This window comes from Peromyscus eremicus, chromosome 3, assembly GCF_949786415.1.
Source record: "Peromyscus eremicus chromosome 3, PerEre_H2_v1, whole genome shotgun sequence".
Lineage (NCBI taxonomy): Eukaryota > Metazoa > Chordata > Mammalia > Rodentia > Cricetidae > Peromyscus > Peromyscus eremicus.
In genome coordinates this window covers 157,808,678-157,819,277 of record NC_081418.1, presented here as the reverse complement: position 1 = coordinate 157,819,277, position 10,600 = coordinate 157,808,678, and the positions used below count along the sequence as shown (strand labels likewise).

At 40.3% G+C, this 10,600-nt stretch overlaps 1 long non-coding RNA gene across 1 annotated transcript; it reads left to right on the top strand.

Moving 5' to 3' along the window:
• The first annotated feature begins 237 nt into the window (after positions 1 to 237).
• On the top strand, positions 238 to 9,907 carry LOC131905546 (uncharacterized). The gene is made up of 3 exons (XR_009377991.1): positions 238 to 933; positions 9,449 to 9,575; positions 9,774 to 9,907. It is a non-coding gene; the product is annotated as an uncharacterized LOC131905546 (long non-coding RNA).
• Positions 9,908 to 10,600: the final 693 nt, after the last annotated feature.

Below are 10,600 nucleotides of genomic sequence, written 5' to 3'. Positions count from 1 at the left end.
ACATTCACTTTCTACATATATGGAGAGAGTCATTCTACAAGTCATGATCATGTAGAGAACCTTGAATGATGCAGTTGGGTTTTTTTTTTCACCTGCCCACTGAAGAAGATGTGCTGGCTAACAATAGACTTCATAAACACATTCTTCCTAGCTCCATTATTTTCTAAGTATTCAACTTTCCATGAAGCCTACTCTTTTTTATTATTATTCATTTGCCAACAATTTGCTCTGAATTTCAGGAATAAAACTCCTAAAGCAGTGAAGCCATCATTCAGTTTTCTGATGGCGGAAAGACATATTATCTTGTTTGTGACCTAGTTCCTGCTTTTCTTTCCTGATTGTTTGAAGTCACTGAGACAACCACGTAAAAAGTACCTTCAGTTCACCTGGCCTCAGTATGAAGCCACACACCAAACATTTCCTTTTGTGTCTTTAAATCTCTCATTAGTTGTTAATATTATGGGCACCCTTCCACCTATGTGACAAAGAATCACTCCACCCCACATAGTATAGTGGGCTGTACAAGCTAGCTAGCCACTTTGTGTTCAGGAGGAAGAAGAGGAAGTACCTACGAAGTGCAGGAAGATAATAGGGTCTGCTATTGGAACCAGGGGCAAGTGCTATTGAAATGCATATCTCTGCTGATCTAGAAAAGGTCTTTGTCTGGGGTGGAAGGCAGGGTCAGGAACCATTGTGCTGTGTCTTTAAGCACAGTGTAACCTTAAGGGAGGTGCTCTTGTCACTCATGCCTCACTAGCCAATCAGGTCCTCTAGGCGGCCTGCCAGTCAGAAGTGGTGCAGGGCCCTTCCGGCTTCCTGCTTCAGGATTGGCTTTGAAGAGGAGCTGATGCTAGTGGGTTTGTGTGCTGTGCTGTGAGTGTTGCTGCAAGGAGCTGAGCATAGAGCATGGGCAAGCTGGAAAACCACGACATGGTGAGTGAGGCACTGCTGTCCCCAGATGGGGAGTAACGAGTGGGGAGGTGAGGGAGCCAGTGTGGTGGGTCTTCCCTGGATCTGGGTGGGAACCTGCAGCCAGAATGCCTGTCCAGTGAGTTCCCATGTGGTCCTTGAAACTCCCTGGACCCAGAGGCAGCCTTTGAATAATTTTGCTCTGTGGGCTGAATCTGTAATCAACTTCAACAGGCTTTTGGTGTACCCATGGAAAGCAGGTTGCCAAACTCAGAGAGGCCTAATTTCTTCAGTATCTTCTAGGAGTTCAGTACTTTACATTTAATGTTTACATGTAAGATCCATTTATAGTTAACTTTTTGGAGGTTGTAAAAGGCATTTCGTGTTGGGTAGCACTCCACTACCAGTGGTACAAAGGATTTACCAATGCTTAGGAGATAGTAAGTCTCACAAAGTAGAATTTAGCTGGAGGACTGCCTCTAAAACACCCCGAATATAAGTTTATGCTAATCAGGCCTGTTAGAGATTAGGATACACATTTGTTCACCAGGATTTTCTTGACATTTGGCTCCAAACCATTACAAAGGAGCCACCCTCTGATTTACAGCCAGCCACTAGACCCAACCCTATATCAAAGAACAGACTAACAAGCTGCTTATTGAGGCAATACAGGGTCACAACCCACCTTAAGGCCTGGTGTGCCATAAAATTCCAGTTTTCATAGTTCTGCCAGATGGGAAATATGACACCAGGTGACAACTATTTGAAAAGTAAAGTGTTAAGGATTGGCCAGTTCAAGCAAGGCTTTCATCTAGGCCCTCAGGCAGGGAGAAGGAACATTCTTGGAAGAGCTAGTAACAGCCTGGGGCCTAAGCCTTGGGAGCTTTCCCTAAGTGCCTGATGTATTGACAATAAAACAGAGCTCCTTCTCTAAAATCAGGAATGTGCTTGGGAGAGCTGATAGTGGTCTGGAACCAGGGTCTTTGTGGAGGGGTTGCTTCAGATCCTGAAAACTCAACTCTTCCCACCACATGGAGCCATGGTTATCAGTCCCAGTGCCCTGTAGGCCTAGTCAGTAATGTTCGTGAGATACACTGTGTTCCCTTTGTGCAGCATTGTTTGATTAGCCTCCTCCCTCCCTGAGTTTGTCCTATTGTATGATAGTTTCTGTTGACTTCATAGAATTCACCTATTTCTTTCCATTATCCCCCCCTGGAAGTAATATGCAAATGCTATTCTTCTTAAGAAGCTCAATTGGCATGGGGCATAGATTGTGTAAAACCTTCTGCTTTTATTTATTTATTTATTTATTTATTTATTTATTTGGATTTTTCTAAGACAGGTTTCTCTGTGTAACAGTCCTGGCTGTCCTGGAACTCGCTCTGTAGACCAGGCTAGCCTCAACTCACAGAGATTCACCTGCCTCTGCCTCCCAAGTGCTAGGATTAACACCACCATCCAGCACTTTTGTCTTTTCTACCTTCTACTTTTTCTATCATTCTTATCCCCTGCCACCTTCACCTCAGGACCGTGCCCCTGAAGAATTACCTGCTCTTTCAGGCATACTTAAGAAACAATTCTGGGAATATCTTTACTGTGTAACTCTCCCATCTGCCTAAGTGGCTAGACCTACAAGTTGTCTGTCTCTAAATTGTTCAAAGTGTAACCTGGAGCATGAACCTAAAAGACACCTAAGGATGACAGCATATGTGGAATGCATAATGTATCTAGACTGACTCCTCTTTGAGCATTAGCCAGAGATGAATTCATACTATTATTAAAGTGATTTTTCTTTATTAATCTCCTAAGTGTATGAAGTGATTTCTCCCTCAGAAAGCATATTAATTTTAGAACAGCTGCATTTCCATCATGTTAGAAAAATGTTTACTTGATTCCAGTCCGTTGCTCTCCAGGGCAATGATCTTACTGTCTTCTCTACCACACCTTCAAAATTCTTACGTGACTGTACCACCTCAAAGATTTAAAATTGTCCATTTGAGTCATGTAGTCAACGATCCAATCAGTCACAGGAAAAGGATTCACATGTGGAGCATTGCCTTTGTCTTTAGACCAAAATAGGAGGAATAATTTATTGTGTACACTGCAGGGGAAAACAAGGTAGGCAGTCAGCTGCTGGAGTCACCATTATGAAAAAGGACCTGATTGTGGTAGTGAGAGTGATTTTGTAATTTTCTAGCATGTTTTAATTCATGTCACATGAATGATTACAAACCAGATTGTGTGGGTGTACTGTTTCGGAAGGTTATTTTGAGCCAATAAATATTGAATTTGCAATTAGGTAACTATCCCGTGCAGATATGTTCAATCCTGCATGACATAGTTATGTCAGCTCAGAGGTTTGAGAAACAGGCTGTTGACTGTAACTATGTGTCAGGTTACAGATCTCAGCAGCCAACATATGTGTATGGGCAGGATCAATCTATCTCTTATTAATGACATTCCCTCTACTAGGGAAGGGCCTACACTTTCAAAGTCAATATAGCTATTTTTTTTTTCATCTTAAAAGTACATTATTTTTATCATTTAAAAATTACTTATTGGCCGGGCGGTGGTGGCACACGCCTTTAATTCCAGCACTAGGGAGGCAGAGCTAGGCGGATCTCTGTGAGTTCGAGGCCAGCCTGGGCTACCAAGTGAGTTCCAGGAAAGGCGCAAAGCTACACAGAGAAACCCTGTCTCAAAAAACAAAACAAAACAAAACAAAAAAATTACTTATTGATATCGTTTTTTAATGTTTTCTTTAAGTGCATTACATCTCTTATCTCTATTTGTTTCTGTTCTCCAATGTTTCTAGGTCTTTATGAGTTTCATTCCTTTCCTCTCAAGTGATGTTGATTATAGATTTCTGTGTAGAGCATTGTCTCCTGTAGCTTAGGCTTGCCTCATGCTATGTAATTAAGAATTGCTTTGAACATCTAATCCTGCCTTTGCTGCCCAGTGCTAGGAAGACAGTCCTGCAACTCCTTCCAGTCTGGGCCTTGACTGGTCAGTGAGAAGGAAAAATAGACCAGTTTATGAGTGACCTCCAATCTCTCTGGCTTATAAATGAAGAGGGACATATAAATGAAGGAGGAACTATGCAAGAATTGAGTTCATTGACCAACTTTGAAGCTTGTGGAGTCACAATGCAGAAAGGAGAGGCAGGACAGAGGTTAAGAGCTTTCCTACTTCAACAGTAGTTGAGATTAACAATGTGGAATTAGGTAGTCAATTTTAGATGTTCCATAAATGTCCTGATTAGCCATTTCTTGGGGTCCACAGGCCAGGGAAATCAAGAATCTGGATAAAGGACTGACCTTATCATGAAACCAAATTGCTATAGTTACAGTAATTCAACCCAAATAGATTTGGGTAAAATGTTGTGGCCCCACCTAACAGGACTGTTATTTTTCTGTGTTGGATGTACAGCCTGAGAGAAAAGGTTTTAGAAGTTCTTAATGTGCTCTAATACAAAGCCCTAGTTTCTGGAAAACATGCTCTTAACTGGTAAGGTATTTTCCACCCTAAGTTTTCTATTCTTGATTATGTTTCTTGTCCAAGGCAGCCTAGTCAGAGTCAGATACCTGATGATTAAAAAGTGTAATTCTCCTCCATTTTAGAGAATAAGCCTCAGGCAGGGATGAGCTCCCTAAATGTTTATCCCATACAACATGGTCAGCCAATTATCCATATATACCTGGGTTCTAGTGGAGACATATTGCCCTGGCTGTTATTGACTATGTTCATATGCTATCATCTAAGTGTCTGGGTTTGGAATGATTATAGGTCTAGGTGTTGGTTTTTGGGTTTGTCTAAGTTGTGTGAGTGTTATGTTCTTTGGTTTTTGTTTCCTGTATGGATTTTTCCAGAGTATAATAGTTTTATGTTGCCTGATTTATTGGCCTACTCTGCTGGTGTGTTCACAGGGAATTCCTGCTGGTGTTGGTGGCTGGGCTGCAGCAAAGAGTTGGGAGAAGGAGGATTAGAGAGGATCCACAGAAGATGTGGACAGGAGGAAGGGAGACTTTAGTTGGTGATCTGTTGCAGCACTAGGGATGAGCCTTAGGGAATTTGGTTGGGGAGAACAGATCACACCTCTGTCTTTTATGCTCTTCTTGCCATATCTTTCACAGTAATTCCCCAGACTTAGGAGGGGATTGAACTATATATGTTGCTTTAAGACTGAACATTCCCAGTCACTTATTCTTTACACTTTGGCCAGATATGTAACACTGTGTCAATCACATTCTACTTCATTTAGAAGCATTAAAGTTGAGGGATAGGAGGTCCATTGATCTATGGATATAATGTTGTTTTAAGTCAGTTTAATTCTATGTCCACCTGGTAGCATAATAAAAATTCATTCTTCCATAAGGCCCATGACCTCTCTATCCTTAAGTTCTTAGTCTGATAATGGTGCCAGGTATTTTTTTCATCCTGTGGAGAGGGGCTTGAATACAATTGGGAGGTGGTTGCTTATTCACATAATATTTGTGATACCATTGCAGCAGTGTGCAGGTCTGCCAGGTCAGTCATTATTGTAGTTTGAAGTGTTTGTAGTTAAGCATGACTTGTCTTCTCCAGTAGCTTGCATAGCACCTTCCATCACTGTGAAAGCAAGTCAGTATGGATAAAGCTTCTGCTTCTTTACCACTTTGACTTTGCCATGCTCTGTGACTCAAGCATATGATATCTTCATCAGTAGGGTCTTATCAAGTTCTTGAGGATAACCAAGAGCAATAGCAATACAGTGTAATGTTTGAGGAATTTTTGGGACCTAATTTGCAAGAACTCCAAAGAAAACTTATACATGGCACAGAATTTTTATTTGTTTCCCTCTGGTGTCCAGTAGGAGCCTTGTTTTTTCTGTTTCAGAGTACCTCCATTTTAATTCTGTACCTCTCTCTCTATTCCCCTTTCTATGTGTGTGTTTGTGTCTCTCTCTGTGTGAGTATATGCTTGTGATATAAAGTGTAGTAAATTTCCATATCTTTTTCCCAAAGGTCTTTTATTTATCTCTTTCCCTTCTCTCTTCCTTACCCTACCTCCACCTACCCCATTCCAGTTTAACCCTCATTGGTTCATTTTCCCCTTTGTATCTGTGCATTTTATCTCCCCTCTCTCTATAGCCATTCCCATGGTGTTTATTAATTTCAGGAACTCTGGATATTATAATTGAAACACATATCTGAAGATTTAACACCAATCTCCACAGTGACAGAAAATGTGTGATGTTTATCTTCTTTGGTCTGAGTTGGATTATTCAAAATAACTGTTTCTAGCTTCTTCTGTTTAGTTGTGAATTCCTTGGTTTCATTTTTTCTCAATATCTGAATAACATTACTCTATATATGTCTATAATAATCTTCATTATTCATCTATCAGTTGATGCAAATCTAGGGTGTTTTCATTTTCTGGCTATTGTAAATATAATCAAAATGAACATGGATTAGCAGATGTCTCTAGAATAGGATATGGACTTTCATGTATATATACGTGGAAGTGTACTACTGGGTCATATGGTATATCCAGAGTTAGCTTTTTGAGGAACCTTTGTACTGATTTTTAAAATGGTTGCACCGGTTTGCATTCCTGCAAGCACTGAAATGGAGTTCTCTTTTCTGCAAATCAGTGCCAGCACTTCCCCCTTTTTTTTTTTTTTTTTTAATTTTAGGCATTCTGACTTTGGTGAGATAAACTCAAAGAGAAGTTGTAATTTGCATTTTCCCAGTATCTAAGCATGTTAAACACTTTTAAATGTTTGTCAGCCATTTTTATTTCATTTTCTTTGAATTCTCTATTTAGCTCTATGCCCCATGATTAATATTTAAAATATAAACACATAACAACTACCTTCCCCTTCATCTTTTCAGTCACTTCATGCCCCTGTTGTAGAGTGCTGCTTTAACAATGTAAGGATGTGTTACATTTGTTTATGCTGTGGAAAATTACTTTAACTATGTGAAGGTGTGTTACATTTGTTTATGCTGTATTTGTTTAATTATGTAAAGATGTGTTGCTGTTTCACCTTGCCTGCCTAAGGCCCTTGATTAGTCTAAAAAGCTGAACATTCAATAGCTAGGCAGAAGAGGGATAGTCAGGGGTGGCTGGTAGGAAGAATATAAAGGAGGAAGAATCTAGCGAGAATGAGGGACAAAGAGAGGGACATGCCTGGGACCAGAAGCAAGGCAGTTACCAGCCAGCCAGACCTCAGAAGCAGGAAAATAGGATATATGGAAAGAAAGAAAGGTAAAAAGCCCTGAGGCAAAATGTAGATAAAGAGAAACAGGTAAAGTTATAAGAGCTAGCAAGAAATGAGCCTAAGCTAAGACTGAACATTTATTACTAATAAGCCTCTGTGTTATGATTTGGGAGCTGGATGGTGGCCCAAAAGAAAGCCTGCTGTATGCCCCCACTTACTCTGTCTCAAACTGGTTGTTTCTCTTTTGTTATTATTATTGCATATACATATATATGTATATGCACATAAATATTTAAATATGAGCTGCTGAATTCATTTGGTATTTCTTCTATTTATATGATTTGAGGGCAGACTACTTTGTTTTTGATAACCAACTAAGAAGCTTATCCCTGGGAAAAAGTAATTCTCCCTCTCTCAATAGTCATTAGTTTCCTGTAGTACTCTGTTTAGGGAGAGGGTTTCATTAGATTCCCCCCTCCCCAAACCTTCTATGTTAGTATGTCTATGTTATTATGTCTACTGTTTTCTCCTTCACCTGAAATCTTCTTGTGGGGCTTAGGGTCTGTCTACCTTGCCAGCTGTGGCTTTGGGCTCCCAGCTCCTGTATCATTCCTATTCTAGAGGTCCAGGTCTCCTCCTCCAGGGCCCTGTGGTTGCAGTGGATGGGCTGCCCTGCTGTCTCCACTGGCCTTGATCTTAGAGCAGCTCCCCAGTTTAGCTGCCAAGCACTCCCCATTCTACCTCTTTCCTCAAAACTGAGGTCACCACAGAATTCCCAGGTCCTCTGACTAAGACTAAAAGAATATCTGGAAGGGCATTTCCAGGGAGTGGGGAATGTTTGTGAGCATGTTTTGTGGGTGTGTCTGTGAGGGACTTGCCTGGGGATGCATCTAGAAATTGCTGTGCTTATGGGGAGATGAGTTTGCTTCAAGGAGAGGGTGTGTTTAGTAGGTGATTGGCAGACTTGGCTCAGGGAGGCAAGAAGGTGTCAGTACACAAATTCACAGGCTGTGTAGCCCCAACCCAGCTCTTGTCTTGCCTATCTCTAATATCTATGGAGTTGAAGGAGGTGTTCATGGAGTGTCACCTTGCCTGATCACTTGTGGCCCTGGAACTAGTCCCCGGAAGGTCCCTAGGACCTGAATTTAGCTGGGTCAGGAAGGAATCAACCAGGGCTGATGATGAAACCCAGAGAGGTGGAGATCAAGTGCTGCTACTGTAGCTGTTAGGAGTGGCAGGATGCTGGGAACAGTCCAGGAACAGCTAGCCATGGTCATATAGGTGAGAACTTGATACAAGGAAAATGAGGCCAGCATCCACCTACCCTTTTTAAGGTCCTTTCACTCTCCAGACCCTTCTTTGAGCCCAAATGCCTTCCAAATACTTCCTGGTATCCAGTTGCTTTATAGAGCTTCCCATGGGGGGCCTGCATTGCCTTCTGAGAGTTCAGAAATTGTTAGAGTCTTGGAATATTCCTGGGACAGCATGGGTGATCCTCATAGGTGAGCACCTTGGTAAAATTGGAAATGTTATAAGGCAAACAAACTCATAACTGTTGTTTTGAGGCATTTGCTATTTTGAATGTAACATTGGTTATTATCAGAATTATGGAGCTTGTTGATATTATAAATTGTTGCTGTTTCTATAGATTGTGGTTAATATTTTCACCTATTTGTAACTGTTTAAATGCACAGTTCCTTTTATTAAGGATTATTAAAGTTACAGTTTAAACTGGAACACTTCAGGTTTCTGGAACCAGAACTGGAGTAAATGCATACATAACTCTTTGTAAGAACTTCAGCAAAAAAACTTTGAGTTCTTCTATCATTTTCGTTTGTTTGTTTGATTTTTGCAGGAGAGACAGGTTCTTAATATTTACTTCTTGCCATCCTGGAACTGATTGTATCAACTAGGCTATCATTCACCTCAGAGACAGGTATATCTGAGTATATCAGAGGCAGGTATATCTTCTGAGTGCTGGGATTAAAGGCATGAGCCAAATTACCCAGGCTGCTCATCTTTTTTTTATAGTTAGTAATTGTTCATACAATTTCTCTGATGTGTACTCAGTATTATTCATCTGTTTGCTTGTCTCTCTATGTCTGTTAATAGGCATTTCTCTTGCAAGGTGATATCCCATTCAAAGCATTCATAAATGATGGAGGTAAACCTATTCAGTTTCTTTCTAAAGTGAATTGATGATTATTTTATAATGTCTGTGTCCTAGAGTAAGTGTAGGAAACACCAGAATTATATGACTATATTGTCAAAGAAGTATACATTTACAATGTTGTCAGTATCATGCTTTTTGTTGTATACATGTATGGCATATTTTAGGACGCAGTGACCTATAATGATGTGCATGTCAACTTCACTCAGGAAGAGTGGGCTTTGCTGGATCCTTCTCAGAAGAATCTTTACAAAGATGTGATGCTGGAGACCTATATGAACCTCACTGCTATAGGTAATACTGTGAATTTTCCTTTATGTATTAAAATAAGGGAACAACTGTTTATTGGTTATTGATGCTCTTCTGTAATTTAAATGAGAATGAAGAAGAATGAGGTTAATAAATCAGGCACGTTTCTAAGGATCACTAAAAATAGTAACTTAAATTTTACACAATTTTTAATAATATACATTTCCTGGTACTATATTTTAGGCTACAAATGGGAAGATCTTAATATTGAAGAACATTGTCAAAGTCCTCGAAGACATGGAAGGTAATTTTCGTGTGAGAGTTGATACAAATGTGCCTCTGGAGATATTTTAATGTATCTGGAAGTTTTAAAGAAAAGCAACAGTGTAAATTGTAGCTAGAGTTTTCCTGCCTGGCCCACAGTCAGGACAAATCTCTCTCACCCGCCAGTCCCACAGCCACTCAGACCCAACCAAATAAACACAGAGGCTTATATTGCTTACAAACTGTATGGCCGTGGCAGGCTTCTTGCTAACTGTTCTTATATCTTAAATTAATCTATTTCCATTAATCTATACCTTGCCACATGGCTCGTGGCTTACCGGGATCTTCCCATGCGGCTTGTCATGGTGGCGGCTGGCAGTGTCTCTCTCTCAGCCTTCTACTTCCCAGAATTCTTCTCCTTGTCCCGCCTATACTTCTTGCCTAGCCAATGGCCAATCAGTGATTTATTTACTGACCAATCAGCAACACACTTGACATACAGACCATCCCACAGCAGTAAATAATCATAGCTTAAAGCTCATTGATGATCACTAAATTCTCACAAAACTATATACCTCAATGGCAGGTAAGTGAAATTGTGTTTGTAAGTCATTCTTTAAGAAGGAAGATAAGGAATCAATGCCTTAACAGATCTCACCATTTGAATTATAGCTCCATCAGAGCTATGTTGTAGAATTGCCAACCCATTTAGTTTCATGCCACTCATATTACAAAAGTATACTCACTGAATAGTTGATAAGTGTATGTACAAAACTTTCTAATATGCAAATTGTTTGTAGTAAAAC